This window comes from Ptychodera flava, chromosome 22 (genome assembly GCF_041260155.1).
Source record: "Ptychodera flava strain L36383 chromosome 22, AS_Pfla_20210202, whole genome shotgun sequence".
NCBI lineage: Eukaryota > Metazoa > Hemichordata > Enteropneusta > Ptychoderidae > Ptychodera > Ptychodera flava.
The window spans coordinates 28417165-28435790 of record NC_091949.1 but is presented as its reverse complement, the minus strand read 5'-3'; positions in this window follow the sequence as shown (position 1 = coordinate 28435790).

Here is an 18626-nt window from a genome sequence, read left to right as displayed (position 1 = left end):
TACCTGCAATTTTGAAAACAATGTCCTTCCCAACAAGGTGCGTAACTCTCTCGTCCACTTGTAGAGGTATATTTTCACTCCTGTTGACAAATAGATAGCTAGTCACAGACATCAAATGCATCTATTTCACATCCAAACTGCTGCCGTTTTTCGTGGACTTTCTCGACCAGCCTTCCAACTGTATCGGTCTCTGAGCATTCTATTTCAATCGGATTTGATAAAAAAGTGCTTTTGTAGCGAACGTAAAGCCGCAACATCTTAATTAGTACTCAATCGGCCTTTCGTCAGTCTTTTCTTGATAGTGGTACAAAGGCTCTGAGTTCGCTTCTCTGTGAAATTGACCTTATATCTACACAAAAATGCAAACTCCTCCCTTGCTCTGGGGCGGAGCCTATTGTTATGTTCATGATAAACTACCATGAACAGTTGTCTGAAACTTGTCGTTATTTCACAGCTAGGAAATTAAAAGGACTTGTCGCATTTTATCAAACTATCAATAAAGATAATTTACACAAATGCTTTAAAACATAATAATGCAATACAAGTATGAAGGAGCAATCACTTTAATACAAAATTCACCGACTTGAGGCAATATCCTATCGTCACCTTATCTACAAATTGGTGACATTTAGCTTTGGCCAGGCTATGATACCCCTAGTGCATAACAACCCGTTTCAGCCACTCCTTTATTTATTGCTGAAACATTTACCCTATACGTCAGTGTGTTATTTTAACAATTTATGAGCTCAAACATGAGTGCGCACTAGAAATTCGCTTACCGTGGCAGTTTAGGTATCTGAACTTATTGCCAAGATTAATGTCTCTCGTACAACACTGTACTACCTGATATCGAGAGCTAAATGCACAGGGCATATTGAAGGCACTATGTATTCTACTTCTGTATTCACAATCGACTATCGGAATCGAATATGTAAAAGTACAGTAATTGTACGTCTGTTTTACATTTGACTATCGGAATTGAATATACGTTACAGTAGAGTAAATTGTAAATCCCAACACTTATGTTACAGTACACCTAACGCGTCGCAATCATTATGCGGCGAACTTGACTAAGCAAGTTTTTTCTGTGTGAATACATATTTAATCATTTATGTCACATATCAAGAAATCATGGTTGAAAGGCATGCGCCACCACCTGACAGGAAGTAATCTTTGTTACATGAAAGTCGCTCTAGAAACATAAAATTGTATTTCTTCAAATTTATTTTACACATTGTAGTGTCATAGTTTTGACGCAGCATTTCAGGTTTTGCCGTCATTCTCATTTAAGTGATGAAAATCTAACCATACATTTATGAGACCTATTTTGAACGTAGGTGGCGGAAAAAGTGCAAACCATAATGCTGGAACAGCCGCATATTTAATGGTTTTATAGATGATTGATATTCCAGATCACTCAATTTCAACCTTGTCACAGGCTTAAGTGACTCCCCCACATCTGCAAACGATCGTACGTTCTATCGTACGATCTAATCAATATCCTTATATGGTCAGCCTTCGTTGCCTTGTTTCTTATTTTAGGCTTTTACCACGTAATAAGTAACATATTAATGAGTGTTTTTACATACAATATCAGTGAGATACGGGGAAAATTCACAGCTAAAGCTTTCAGAATATCAACATGGGTGATAGACAGTTGCATCAAGTGTTGGTATATCACAAGCTTCAATATTTTTCAGATGCAGCAAGTACCGTAGAGATTTTGCTAAACCAAATACAAAAAGATAAAGGGCTACATAATACAGAAATCAGCCCGTACATACGAAAACACAATTCAAAAACTAAGTTTACGTTTCGAACTATTGTTATAGTGCTCGACGCACGCAAAACACGAGTGTGCTTATGGCCAAAAAGAAGAGACCCAAACGCTGACCACATTGAGGAAATCAGGGAACTCATGAGAGAAACTCGTCCGAATGGTAAGCATTACAATTTATTTGAATTTGTTTATGATGTCTGGTCATTTTTCGATAGGACGGAAGTGTGGTTGTGACAAAGAAATGACGCGGTATGGTGGCAATATTGATGTTGAGGAGGATGCGCGTCGGGGTAAGATATTTTGATTGTCAAACATTTACAAAAAATATTTGTTCGACCACTTGTTTGACGCTCGTTGTGAAGCTAAAGGAGTAAATACAGTATCAACTGACTTGTAGGGAATCCAAACAAAATAATTGCGTTTGATCATTAAGAAAATGTGGTAGTGTTTCACATGTACAAAGCGGAAATTCAAATATGAAAACTTCGCCCAAACTTTTTTTGTCAAAGATTCTATAAAATTCACAAGCAGAGCCTACCATGTCAAGACTGCAATATTTTTGTCAGGCAAAATGCACTGTTGCTCAATGGAAATTTTGGACACAACGTTTACTAAAATACAAATATGATGGATCATTTGGATTTGTGTCTCGGACAAAGATCACTTCAGACTTATAAATTATGGCATTGACAACATGTGTTTAAAAAAAAGGAATGAAATTAGAGCTATTCCGTCTCAGGCAAGGGTGAGGAATTATTCATAATTGTGACTCCGAAAAAGGAATTTTTGGTCATTATAATTTGTGCATCGCAAGGTTATTGAAAGTTGCAGGGAACGTCTTACTATGAACAAGTCATCGTTGATGACACAGTCCCAACTTGTTAATGGGTACTTAAATTACAAGACCTCAGAGAAGATAGAGTCCTCTTCATATAGGTCTGTGATTAAAAATACTACGATACAGATGAGGCTTAATGGCTGAGAATGAGTTCCATGGTGGTGAAAACATAAAACCAATGTAGGCTGCCGTCCTAATTACAAAAGGTCATTAAATGAGTCAATTAGTAATTAATCGACAGGATGTTGCCAAACATTTTTGCATCCTATCATAACACTGAAAGATTATCACTGGTACCATATTTATATAACTTTATATTCAAAAAGTTTGATGCAGTGCTTCTGGAAATTAACCCTAAAACAAAAATACCGTCAAGGACATGTGCTCATATTTGGGTTGAATTTGTCCATCAAGAAATATTTAAACCAGAAAAACAAGAATGAGAAAAGTAAATAAGGTCTCAGACTTTAGGTACTGGAGGTCAACTTTAGGAACAGGCTTAGGAGAGGAATGTTTCAACACAGTCCTTCATGGTTTCAGCAGGTCTGCCAATATGTATCAGTTCATGAGCAATGACAGGAAATGACTCAAGGTCAGTGGAGTAGGCTGTTTTCAGTCACTGCTACCACTCCTACACATAATAAGTACACTGCATATAAATAGTTTAAAGGTCATAAAAGCTCTGACTCAGATGTGTAGGCTGTTTCAGTTTATACCATCACTCCCCACATTTGCAAGATTTCCCTTTTTTCTCACCTCATTTGCATATTTTTGACACTGATATGTTCATTGGAACAACGTCACATCTCAACCATGGGTCTACCTGTACACCAAATACTAAGATGGTAGGTGCGGTGGTTTGGGAGCTTTTGCATCGGACGGACATACATACATACATACATACATACATACATACATACATACATACATACATACATACATACATACGTACATACATACGTACATACATACATACATACATACATACATACATACATACATACATACATACATACATACATACATACATATAGACATACATACAGACCAACATACATACAGACATACATACATACAGACGCCACCGACTCTCTTTTTTGTATTTATAGACATAAAAAATATGAGCCAAAATTTCATAATGTAAATGCAAATGCAAATTAGAAATTAATTTAGATGACACTGCTAAAGTGTCATTGAACTGTATTTACAACACAATGAGATCGACACCTGTACCAAGTTTCATCAAATTTGGTGCACTATTCGAGGACATATCACTCTAATTAGGAAAATTCATTACATATGCAATTACAAATTAATGAACATGACACTTAGAGATGAATTTATTCACTGTTAAAGCGATGTGAGACTATATTCACTGTTAAAGCAATGTGAGCCTAACATCTGTGCCAAGTTTCATGAAATTTGATGTAGTATATCTTGACATATCAGCCTAGTTACGAAAAATCAACCATTGACATGATACTGCTACATGTCGTGAAAGAAATTGATGTGCAGATGTATGGCTAAGTCAATGCCCTTGTACCTACTTTGAATTATATTGGTAGAAATATTTCTGAGTTATGGCTCTGTACATCAAAAAAACGTGATTAAATGGCCACCAGGCAGCCATATTGCATCGGATTGTGAAACAAATTGACATGCATATTAATTACATAGATATATGTCCTTGTACAAACTTTGAATAACATCGGTTGATACATGTCTCAATTATGGCTACGGACATGAAAACATCGTAACACAATGGCCGCCATGCTGCCCATGTATTTGATCTCATTGTAAAAAAATATTCAGCCATATTCAATCTATCTTAAAACAAATCAACGTGCATATGTATGACATAGGTCAGTATCCTTGTACCAACTTTGAATAAAATCAGTTGAGACATGCCTGAGTTATGGCTCAGGACATGAAAAAATTGTAACAAAATGGCCGCCATGTGGCCATATTGGATCATATCGTGAAACAAACTGACGTGCGTATGAATGACAAAGGTCAATGTCATTGTACCAGCTTACAATAAATCTGTTGAGGTGTGCCTGAGTTATGGCTCTGTACATGAACATATCATAACAAAATCGCCGCAGGGCGACCATATTGAATCGTATCACAAAAAAATTGACGACCATATGTAGGACATAAGGAGTATCCTCGTACCATATTTGAATAAAATCGCTCCAGGCATCTCTGAGGTATCTGCGTGAACGAACGAACGGACGGACGCATGGACGCACACACGCACGGACGGACGCACGGGCAGCATGACCAAACCTATGAGTCCCCTCGGACGGTGAACGTGGGGACTACAAAGCAAGCTCGTTTGAACTAGGTCAATCGGACCAGTTTTCAATGGTTTGCTTACTGTGGTCAAGTAGCAGGCCTTGCCACTAATTGACCGTATACCCATTTGTGCAAGCACCCTCCTTTCAGAGTTCCGTGCAGCTAATTGCAAAAAGAATTAAGCTGCAAGAAGTATTGGCGGGGCCCAAGCGGTTGCCATGGTTTCAAATTCTTGCACTGATTATATTATGTGCAAAATTTGAGCTTGAAAATGTCTCTTTGTTCGTAAACCAGGATTTTGAACATCATCCCATAGTTACTTTAGGTTTGCTGGTAATCGTCTGTTTTATGCAAAATTCAATATGACTTTAAACAAATTTCAAAGTGCTCGCACTGAGAAAGATATGGGTAAAATTTTAGTTCAATGGTTCTTGAGAAGAAGATTTTTAGTGATTGTTATTTTCGCAAAATCAAAGATGGTAGCCAAACCATGTGACCCATCCAAATAGTTCTTGCAAACTTAAAAGTGTTCTCACTAAGGATAATACAAGCAACATGACAGTTCAATATGTGTGTTGGTTCTGGATAAGATTTTGAAGATGAAATTGCGATTTTCGGAAAATCCAATATGGCGTCCAAACAATGCGACCGATCAAAGTGCCTTTCGCAAACATTAAAGACATCACACTTAAGATGACACATTTAAAGTTTCAATGCAATCGGTGTGTTTGTTCTGGGGAAGACGATTTTTCAAAATTAAAATGGTATTTTTTGAAAATCCAATAAGGCAGCCAAACCATTTGACCGATCCAAATGCCTTTCTCAAACTTTAAAGAGATCACACTTAAGATAATACGAGTAAAATTCAACTTAAATCGGTGTGTTGGTTCTGGAGAGGAAGATTTTTTAAGATTAAATTGCGATTTTCGCAAAATCCGTTATGGCGGCCAAACCACGTGATCGATGCAATTGCCTTTCTCAACCTTGAAAGTGCTTACATTAAGGATAATACAATCAAATTTCAGCTCAATCGGTGCATTGGTTCAGGAGAGGAAGATTTTTAAAGATTAAATCCAGATTTTCGCAAAATACAATATGGCGGCCGAACCCCACTACCAATCAAAATGCCTTTCACAAAATTGAAAGTGTTTATACCAAGGATAATAGGAGTAAAATTTTAGTTCAGTTGGTTTGTTGGTTCTGGGGAAGAAGATTTTCAAAACTAAATTGGTATTTTTCGAATATCCAATATCGCAGCCAAGGTCACGTGACCGCATGCGATTTTAATTGCAAATTTTTAAAGGGCCTATGACATGCCTTAACAACTAAACATATAATCACTCTTTGTGTCTTGAAGTTAGCTTACATAACTCCCTTGCTTCGTGTCTGGCCCCCTTTGTCCAGATAAAAGGCAAGTAAAAGTTATGGGTGGGCATGTACCCCCAGCCCAACTCGTTTTTACTTTTTTTCGGCTTTTCGAAGTTCAGCCGACAACTTTCTGATTAGGTGTACTATGCTTTCGTGCCAAATATGAAAGTAAACATTTTAAAAGAAGGATGACAGTCGATGTCACATCCTCATTCATCGGAAAACATTTGTGTAGCAGGAAGCTTCCTTTATCTACATAATCGTGAGGACGGCGATTCAAAATGGCGACCCGACAATGCTGCGACAAGATTTCTATTTTTTTAGTCCCGTGCGCGCAACGCAGGGGACTAGTAGATTAGGTCCCGTCCGTTAGTCCTTGCATCCGTCTCCAATGATATCTCGGTTATTTTAAAGTGATTTTAGAACAGCTTGGCCTCAGTATACTACCTTATGACCACTCAATGCACGCCACTTTTTTCACAAAATCAAATTTGACCATCATATATACACTTTTTTTGGCTATTCAGAGCTACATCCTTTGAATCTGAATCCAAAATTACCCTTGACATTGGTATTTAGGCTCGTATTTTCTAAAATCAGAATCCAAAGTCATGTCCATCCGTCATCTGTAACCAGCCATTTTTCAGTCATTTCTAAAGCGATTTATGCACGCCTTTTGTCTTGACAAAATACCCAATTTGGCTACCAAGGATTCACATTTTTGGGCTATTACGAGCTACAACCCCTGAATCAGAATCTAAAATTACCCTTGCAGTGTTCGCGCTACCGCTCGCAAGACGGCAAATGACTCATTGGCGACTCAGACTGTCTAAGCTTTAACCAATCTTTAGGCAGAGTCATCTTATCGCGTATTACCCACAATTCCCGATGTGTTCGATTCGGCGATAAGTGATATACCTATTAGCGTACGCGTGATAAGAACACTGGTTCCGAGAGTGAGCATTCGCCAAACTAGCGACTCGAAATTTTGTAACGTTGGTTCACTATGTTCTACCATAGTCTCGCTTCTATGTTTTATGACCATGGTCCTCTGATGTTCTGTTGCATTGCGGTAAATTTTTTAACTTCTTTGGGAGTCTTTTGCCATAAACTTTTATTCTCAAGTGGGTTTTTATTTGAGTAAAATGTGTCAAAAATGCGTACGTTTGCATAAAGTTACCACGGAGTCCGTACGAATGAAGTGAGTCGAACTTGCTGATAGTTTTTTTCCATAGAATTTGGGGTTAAATTTCCCCCGATGCGCATGCTCTGTCACCTAAAAACAATAAGCTGGGGGTCTTCAGCATCAACGTTTCTCAGACGTTGATCTGCCGTAGCGTACAGTGTAGCGGCCATGTCAGCCATGTGCATGTTCCATGCCGTGATGTACGTTCCTTAGCAATATAAAGACTTCATGTTCACAGAAAAAACTATTTTACTACAGACTAAGTGTATTCCAAAGCTAAACAAATAAGCAGACTGCGGTCAAAATCCTATTGGACCTCAGGAATGCCACTCGGCAGACTCTAGATGGTCACTCGGGCTGTAAACAGTATACACCAGTGACATCAACCATAACAAATACACGTAACTGTATTGTGTTTACGTGAGAATTTCCTGCCTGTCTAGAACCGGACCTTGTCCTTGCAGAATTTGCAATTAAGGATTGGCACAACGCTTTGTGATGTGTAGATACAATGTTGCTTGGAAAGTTATGGTCTGATCATAGAGAGGGACAGTGATGAATCAAAGTCACTTTTGTTTTGTGGCGTTACCGTGAATGAACCTTTTCACTTGCAAGCACATGCACGTGTTCTATTTCCATGTTCAGGCCGGCCATGCAGTGCAGTGTAAGCCGAGTAGTCATTGTCACAAGTATTAAATTACAAAGACGTCAATTTTTTGCATATTTTAGAATAATTTTGCGTCAAATACCAAAATGTCACTTCTGTATGAAGGGAATTGTTTCATCAGTTTGATTTGAAACAGCAATATAAAATACTGTGTCAATTAAGCTTGGAAATCGTTGCTGAGTTTTGCCAGATAAGGCCAAAAACAAGAAGTCAAAAAACAAGGCATTACAGGGGCAAAAACTAAGGCATATGAGGTGGAGTCAATAGCTAGGTATATAGGGAGTTGAAACAAGGAGTTGCAAAACACATGTCACTGATATAACTTGTCCCTTGCCAAACACAAATTACTGACTGATAAAACTAACAAAGTCAAAGAAACAAAGACATACTAGTATAATAATTCCTGTGTAAAAACTCTTCAAAAGTAAAATATACGACAGTGTGAGATATGAAAAGAAAGAATCTGATATTTTCCTTCACAAATATCTTTAATACGATATTAAACATATCACAATCATAAGTCTCTTGGTGCAGCAGTACAGAATATCAATTGGCTGTTTTCATTGTGTTCACTGTAAAGTTATCTTAAAAATGGCACAACAAAAGTATTTTTCTATAACATAGATCATCCAAAGTGTTTTTGTGTAATCAATATATGAAAGCACTGACTTGGTTTGGGAGGTGATATTGAAACAAATCCAAGCCTGACACTGCACCAGTATGTACTAAGGCAGTGATGATAAAGGTTATTAAACTTAAGGCAACTTGCATTGGGGTCACCTACATTTCCAATCTGTACTGCTGATACCACCACATGCATGCCAAATAGCCTAATAGCCTTAGCAAATTTAAAAAAATTTGACATGCGTTTTTTGAAACAGAACTGGTATTGATTCAATTCTTTATGTAGGAAAGTCATTGTATGACAAATTGTATCCACACAGGCATTGTAGAGATTCATGTGCATATTTACAGGCAACAGATTTGAAAACAAGCTTTTCATTTGGACAGTGGTATTTTGCTTGTGATCCAACCTCATCCATGTTGGGTTATTTTGGTGGGTTATTTGGGGATAACTTCTGTACAATCGATAATATCATTTATACATATACTCTGCTCTCCACACTGCTTTTCAGACATCCACACAGGCAACCTTATCATCAAAGAATATGGCATGTCATTATCTAAGCAGAACGGGTTTTTTCTATGTATTTGATTCTCATAGCAGAAATGATGAAGGCTATCTACACTACAATGGACACGCGATGCTAGTTATTGTTGACTCTTTGACTGGGCTTGGTAATCATTTACAACATTTGGTTTGCACAATAACAGACGAACCACTTGAAACCGAACCTTTCGAAATTACATTTGTGTTTCTCTTCATAGCCTGGCTATCATAATTTGTGTAGAGAATTCAAAACTTCCACATCATTTATACATGCTGACATCAATAGAGAATCTGATTTTCAATCCATTACAAACAAATGTGAAACAAATGTCCAAGCTCAAACAAGCTCCCCAAAAAATCATATAACCCACATCAAACAAACCCCATCCACCACACAATCCATCATAAACTCTCCCATGGCATACAACATGAAATGCGAGCGGGGACTATGTCATTAACAATGACTTGTTCTGTATTCAGTACATGTACAAAATAGCCTAACACATCACTTTTGCAGGATTTGATTTGCTCTGAAAATGCACGGGAACATGGTTCGACTGGACCATTTATCTTGTGCTCCAAGTTCTGTCAAAGGTCGACATCCGACACAGCTACTGTAGAGTCTGTGCTGCAGCTACAACATGCAATGCATGTTTACTCTTTGAACTGAAAAACTGAAGAAGAAAAATATTTTGTTCCAGTAAAACCAATAGGGGCGGCTTGGGCCCCTAATTAAAGCTGCAAGCTGCATTTTTGGGGCCCAGGCGGTTTCCCTGGTTTAAGTACTTCCAATAGTGAAAGTATATGAAAAATTTGAGTTTAAATGATCTTTTGGTTCTTGTAAAGAAGAATTCTGATCATCAATTCATGGATTTTACTGATAATCGTAGATTTTGCGAGAAAACCAATATGGCCGCTAGACCGAATGACCGATCCAACTGCTTTTTGCAAACTTGAAAGTGGTCACTTTAAGAATGACATTAGTAAAATATCAGTTCTATCGGTGTGTTAGTTCTGGAGAAGAAGATTTTTGAATATTAAATTAGGATTTTTACAAAATCCAACATGGCGGCCAAATCACGTGACCGGTCCGAATGCCGTTTTCAATGTGAAAGAGATCGCTTCAATGGATGACATGAGTAAAATTTCATTCAAGCGGTGTGTTGGTTCTGGAGAAGAAGATTTTTAAATATTACATTGGTCTTTATCGAAAATCCAATATGCTGGCCAAAGTCACGTGACCGCATGCAATTTTTTTACAAATTCTCAAGAACCTTAGATCATGCTTGCAATAGAAAAAAAATTCAAATCTGCTAGACCCTAGGTCATCAGGAGAAGCCATTTTTAGGTTTTTGGAAATCCAATATGGCCACCAGGTCAGGTGACCATGGAAATTTCGAGTGCCAGGTGACACTGAAGACAAAGCGAGACGGAATAAATGGTGAAAAGGCAAACAGGTAGCTATATCACAGCAACATGAGGAAAGATACCAATTAAATCTGAAAAAAGCACAATTTTATCATTGACAGAAGGCAAGTATCCGAGGTGCATGAAAAATCTCCATTGAATAGGAGAAAGCAAAACAAACTTCCCAAACAAGAAAAGAGCAACAGAAATTTGCAAAGAATTAGAACAAGAACACCTTACATATTGCAGTAAAATGCCGCCTAACCGCCAATGAGAAGGGACATTCTCAACTGACTACCCCCTTCATTACGAGGAGTAGGGTGCCCAGGACGAGAAAGGTGTTGGCAAAAAGGAGCGTGTGCTTAGAGGGGAAATCACACACAAATTTGAATCAATAATAATTATTCCATCAATGTCTACAGAAGCAATGATGTCATTAACACACCAAATGTTTTTGAAAGCACCTATGTTTGAATTGAGCGTGAAGTAATTGTATTCTTCTAAAATGAGAGAACAAACTCGCCTTTTAAAAACAGAAACAAGCATTTACTGGTTGAGGGATCATAATCATTAATTGCATTTCGTCTCGTCACATGAATTGCAATTTTAGCTGTAATAAAAAGAAAATTTAAAAGCGCAAAAGTATTCTTGTCCATGTACGATTTATCAAGGGTGGGCCTAAAACAAACCACCAGTATAAAATCTTGCATTCCTGACCAAAAAACGGTGACAGAGTTTACAAAGGAGGATGAACATAGGAGAAAGACGAGGGCATTCTAAAATGTGTGTAAATGGTCATCTTTGGCACTACAGAAAACACAATCAGGGGATGAGCTATACCCAGAATGGAACATAAACGAGCCAGTTGCGTACGCACGATGGAGAAGACGCCATTGAAGATCTCCTTCTTTTTTGGGAATTGGACTGAGATAACAAAAAGTGAACAAAGGTTTCATATTTTCAGGAAGTGAAAGTAGATCTCTCCAAACGGTATCTTGACGTTTATTGTTCCCATGAAAATTAGACATAATCAAGAATTTATATATGCTACCCTTTTCAAATTTATACAAGGGACAATTCAAAATAATATGGTCATCAGTGCCTTTACAAATAAGTTCGAAAGAATACGAAGGACGATGACAAAAATGAACGGCATCCAAATCAATTTCCTCTTCAAAATAACTTTGGATTTTTTGAATCCAATCACAGGGAATAGAATCAACTGATGTTTTGACCATATTTGATAAAAAGTCTATCCAAATAAACAGGATCAATGTTTTTAAACTGGCTTGGAGAGCGCCAAGTTTTTTGGAAAGGGTCAAAAAGATCACCAACTTTTGCTCTGATAAAGTGATTAACAAAAATGCAATCAAGAGAATTTGAAACACTAACACAATCATTGTAAAAAGGGCTTCATGGAAAATGTCTTCGATTGAAAAGGTCCACCTTTCTCAGGAAAGTACATGACTTCCAGACTCTCAAAAGCTCAAAAGAATTTAGGCAGATATTCTTGAACAGACTCAAAATTGACTATAAAAAGTTGAGAGGTGTAATTGAGATTGTCAACACTTCTAAAATAAATATCAGCGAACAAAAATGAAGAATAATCCAGACCTCAATACAGATGTCTTTGATGATTATTTAACCTGAAAGCTTTCAAACTTGAAAAGAGATCGATAAGATTTTGCCCTCCCAACTCCTATGGAGCAAAAACTGAGAGACTTGGCAACCAATATTTTCCTTGCAAGAAGAAATCAAGAATTTGTTCTGAATTTCATCAATGATAAAAGCAGGAGGACAAAGGCAAATTAAACGATGAAAGAGTTTGGTTGCAGCAAGTTGATTAATAACGATAACACAGCCTTGGAATGACATAGCAGGAGCATATCTATTCCACCAAGACTGTCAATCTTGGTAACACACTCACTCAAGTTGTTTGAAAAAGTTTCATAACTGTTTCCCAAATAAGTACCAAGAACTTTCAGACCAATTCTATTGCACAGAATTTCAAGCCGATGATCGGTACTCCGCTCGCCTCGCTCGCCCTGTTCTGACAATTTGGTCAGCAAACCCCAATTCCTAGCTCCCACTGTGCTTCACCCGACACAAAAACTAAGCAGTCGAAAAATGTGACAGTGATTTGAAGAAATTGCAAATTTATATTATTTTAACCTTATTAGTTAGTCAGTGTCACAATTACAGGGCGTCTGTGTTTTGTGTACGGCGATTTTGACGTCATCAGTTTGTGGCTATTATGAAAATGAATGCAATCTCTGATTAAATGAATATTATCAAAAATCTGTCTGCCTGGAACAATATAACTTTGATGTACATGAATGATATATTGCAAAACTGATTTCAATTGAAGTGTTAAAGTTTTTGTGAAAAGTTTATAATCAGAACAAAGCAAACTGATGGGGCTCCAGTTCTTGAGGAGAGATTATCACCTTATTTTTGAAAGAGTGTGATGAAAGCTCTATGACAGGACGTTTGAAGAAGGCCATCGGAAACTGACTTAGAGAAACCTGGTGGAAATCTTTCCCTAGAAAAGACATCAGGCGTTTTACCATTTGTAATGTCCTTGAGTGCAAAGGTGTACTCATCAAGACCAATAGGTTCATGAAGAACGGTAAGTCAACAGGTGATTGAGGGAGATCATGAAGCAATGTATTTTGTACTTTACATGAAAACAAGCTCAGCAGTAAAAAGATTTAGATAAAACTGGCAAGTAAGTCGACGAATTTCTCTGTAATTTTCTGTAGCTACCTGATCTTCAAATTGTAGATGAGTAATGGATTTACTACATCCTTTGTATTTTAGAGAGATAAGAAAAACTGTGCATTAGTATCAGAATCATTAAGCTGTTGAAAACGAGAACGAATAACAGCACCTCTGGTATCAAGTTTCTGAAAACTGTCTAACAGGTCTTTTTACTGATGAGACCTTGTTTCCAGAGAAGGCTGTGTATGAATCAAGGATTCCGAAGAACGAATTTCCTCAATAAGCTTTTGTTTTAAACGTTTAAAATGATGAACTCATTCAACGCTGTACTGCTGACTATATTATTGAATCATTTGTTTTCCTATATCCCATCTAGACTTAAGAGACGAAAACGTATCCTTCTCATTACGCCAACCTTTCCAAAATTCTTTATCAAGTACAGTAATTTTCTCATTAAGAAAACTAGTATTGAGACACCAACTGGACTTTTGTTGACACGCGGATACATACTTGAAACAAGAGAAACAAGAGAGTGATCAGATAAATCATTAGGGGAGTCAATAGACACAGATTTAATTGTCAAAGTAAACGTCTTGTTAATGAAGAAAGTACCAATTTTGAGACTGCTTATGAAAATAACACCAGACATCAGAAAGCTTACAACGATGGACAAGCGAAGAAGATTACAAATATTTTTCAATGTGAGACGACCAATCTATCTCAAAATCAAGGAGAAATTTATGAAGACTTCAAAGTCTAAAACAATCATCTCCATCGGCAGGAGCAAAATATTGAGCAAATGATAGGAAGTATCATCCATCTTAATATGCAAATGCAGTAAACGACCCTGGATGACACTTTTAACAGAAACAACATCAACATTTTTGTTTCGCAGAAGCAGCACTGCAACCCCAGCAGAATTACTCGTACCATGAGAGAAGTAAATAGGCGAACGCAAAATGACTTGCCACTGTGCCTGAATAACCACCATGGATGAGTTTGTTGTAAAAAATAAAAAAGCGTAATGATTTGACTTCAGCGGAGACAAGATGTTGTACCGTTTAAAAAATCATAACAATCATTCTTACTCCAAGAAATTACTGAAATACTTCCCATAACATAACTTATATGCTTCAAGGAATTGTTTTTACAACCAAAAGGAATCGCTTTAATATTCCTAACAACTTTCCCAAGTTACCATCAATATTCTTCCAAAACTTAATCAGGAATAAAATGAGGAACATTTGACAGTGAAAATCAATTTTGCAGCCAGTTTCACCATGTTTTAAATCGACAAGTCATCAAAGAAAGCGAACTTCGATTCAACAATACTTTGAACGTTACCGAGTGTTGCTAAAAATACAACAACGGACTTATTCATTCTAGATGCAGCAATAATATTTTCACTTCCAACTCTTTTTGCAATCTCTCCAAGATAGCTTTCAACGGGAACACCTTTTATATTAGTACACGTGACAGCATGCTCGCGTGTCAAATTCCGAAATGGCTTGTCCTCCCGGGCAGCCATATTGCCGACGACGGATTGACAGATGACAAAAACGAAATCGGAGAAAATCCACCCAGTGGAAGGTGAATCCGGACTGGAAACAAGACCCAAAAGAATTAAACACTACTCACAACACAAACTGATGACAATTGACGACAGATGGAACTTTTCACTGGTAGAAAATAGTAAAAAATCAGGAACCCTTCTTCTGTACGTATATCCAATATGATGGAAGAAGAAGAAGAAGAGGAAGAGGAAATAGAATTTGAGCAATAACGATAGGGGCCCAGCCGGTCGGCTTGGGCCCCAAAGAAAAATATTGAACTCTAGTAAACCAATAGACGCCCTAACCGCAATCCTTGGGCCCCTAAAATTCCTAGTCTTAATCGATTCCTGATTTGGTTGATTTACCAGTAAGATTTTTACATGCTGTTTTACGTAAAATGAAACAAACCTTACTAGCTTTCTTGCCAACTTCCTGACTGACTGATTTACTAAACCTTACTTGCTCGTTCACTCGCTTTTGTCGATTACTCACTCACAAAACAATCAACCTCGATGCTTGTACCTTTAAAAGGATATTATACAAGTAGTATGCCAAATGCCAATCCTCGGTCACTTGTGGGGGTGTGGGCTGGTTACTTGGTAGATAGTGGCTCCAACTCCCTAAAAATCTAAAATCAAGATAGGCCTGGGAGCCTTCATTTACCAATTTAAAAATTTGCTCTTTTTTAAAAAGCTGCCTACCTCTTATATTGTTAAATGAAGCTCCATCCAGTCTACTTAAGTGCCAGTTCTGACTCACTTTAGTGAATGAGAGCATTGTGTCCATGATGAAAAGGCCTCAGACCGTGCCCTATGTTTCCAATTATACATACAGCGTTAATTGGGTATCCCAATGACTGCAGGAAGAAAGCTCCACAAAGAATATTTGTGCATGTACTCTTCTTTTAAAGTTTCATGCCACTAATTGCACAAGGAAACATCCTAAACGTAATCAATTCCTGCTTTGGTTGATTTACCAGTAAGATTTCACATAGTTTTATAAAATAAAAAAAACTAATTAATTAACTACGAACTTACTGACTTACTAACTCAATCACTCACTCACTCATTTACTCACTCATTTACTCTCTTACTACCTTACTAGCCGATAGCCTGGCGATCGATCTGTCCTGTGTAGCTGACCACCATAAACCCGAACTCATGAGCCCTCATCTTTTGCCAAATAATCAAGCCTCAATGCTGTTATCTCATTACGGGAAGGCTCCATTAACTTGGATGGTACCTGAAACCCGAGTTGCTGCCTGTCAACTCGGGTGACAAACAGAAGACTTTTAATCCCCAAAGGTGTTAATGTTCCATTGTTGCGTTTATTTTATCCAGCTGGTGCTATGATAGGAACGTCAGGGCTGTAACGACTCACTCAATACCACAGGCACACACATATGCTTGCACATGGAACTATGTTGACAGGAAAAAGTGAACTACCCACTTTTCAATGCAAGTAATCTAGTTTCTTTTTTAATTTACGCTCTAAACTAAGTTTTAGAAATATGGTGAAACAAAATATCGTTCTTCGTTCATTTTCATTCAAGTTTCCCATATTCGGACGCTCTACTTCAGTAACGCGCATTGATCATATATGCAAAAGTGATCAGAACAGCATGGAACGTTCTTTCCACATATCCAGTTTTTTCATGTACATGCAAACAACGTAACGTGTCCTTACTCCAAGAGCTGTGCGTATCCTGTGACATCTCCGATAAAAAGAACGAAATCAATGAATTGCTAGCCAGAAACCGTTTGTAACAGTATGGCCACTCTTACATATAAGAAAGGAGAAATGGTAGAGGCAGTTGACAAGGCCGGCCGGTAGTTGACTGTGACATAGAACCAGAAGACAATGGAAAAATTTCAGTGGCTTTCCCAGGATGGAGTAGAAAATTCAATATGACTGTTTCTCCCAAAGTCAAAAGACAAAGTCCTACTCTTACGCAGAAAATCAAAGTTTTCAAGCGTAGACTTTCCCTTCCGCTTAACCACGGCCCCTCCACAAAACGCGATGTCGATCGACTTGAATATTGACACTATGATCGACCATGGATGGATTGACGCGTTTCAAAATTATGAGAAAAAATGAGACTCAGTAACTTTTGGTCGCTTTACATTTGATCAAAAACCTACCAAACCCATCAGACAAGGCCCTACTCTTACGCAGAAAACCAAAGCTCTCAAGCGTCGACTTTCTCTTCCGCGTTTGACTTTCTTCTCTTTCGCGTTTGAGAGAAACAAACGTTGGCTTTATTCGGAAATGGTCGGCTATTCGTGGGCGTAACGTCAGTCCAATGGTAAGCTACACCCGATGTGAACGTCGGAATAATTCGGGCTGTAGTCGGGAAAGCAAGGTTGACCTCGAGAGCGATTCCCAGTACAGTACACGTTCGCAGATCGCGGTACTACAGGCTGATACTAGATAGCAACAAGTTCACCGCGTAAATTGCTAGACTACATATAGCCACATCGGCACTTCTGAAATGTTATCTCCGGCTTGCAAGACAACAAAAATATCAAAATATTATTATAAAAACCAGAATTTCGGGGCTAGAGAGCGAAACATTGCTGAAAAGTAGCCGGCCAAAATACGGAAGTAGCCGGTCAATTTGGCCGGCATCCGGCTAAAAATGGACACGCTGCAAACAGAGAGGCTTGTTGCGATGGACAAGTAGCCTTTGGCTTTTTGACCAGAAAAATAAGTAAGTGTTCATTGATAATTCAAAGACCGGATTCGTTGACACCCAAGTTGCTCATGACGTTCATTGCATTGCATGCACCTTTCCGCAATACCACTCATTGAGTCTGAACTGAAATTGAAATAGTACGTTTTAGTTAAAGTCCTGTTTTGTTGTGCTGATTTTTGGTACCGTACTCTCTTTTATAGGGTTATAAACATTCATGCAAAGCAAAAAATTGTCAGATTGTCTCCTTTCGATCGTACAGAGATATTTCGTGACAGGAAAACTTAGTTCAAAGGGCAATGATCTTTGTGAACGTACCCCCAACCAGCTTAAATAGCTTTTCGTATGCAAAATCAGCGTACGTTAATTAACTGCTGGTATTGTTTAAACAGCATTTTGTTGAAAGGGATTCTATAGTACCATTGTTTTTGTAAACTCTTCATGCAATTTTATGAACTAAATGATGACCTCAAAGTAACAGCAAGTGCTGGACGGCACTTTTAACGCTGGTCGGAAATCCTGAGTGCCGGACAGAGCAGAGCCGTCATCAAGTTAAGCGTCGACCGGCGTGGGCCATGCTAAAAGTAGTTCCGGCAGTGCTAATGTTTTGTTTACACTAAAAGATAATCTGTTCGCATATGTTGACATAGAGATTAATCCTCTGATAACCAACTCGGGTTACTCGGGTACTTCTAAGTTAATGGAGCGTTCCCCTTATGTTATACAACAATATTATAGAAATTGTGTGTTCAATGCAAATGCTAGGTGTGGGCTGCGGGCCTTCTACATTAGTAAATAGAGGCTCATGTCCCAAAAAACAAAGCTAAATTCAAGATAGGTCTGGGAGCCTGCATTGAACTGTTTAATTTTTTTAGATTCATTTCTTTTTTTATAAGCCAATCTTATATATGAGTAAAGAAAGCTCCTATCCTCATGTTCACACGC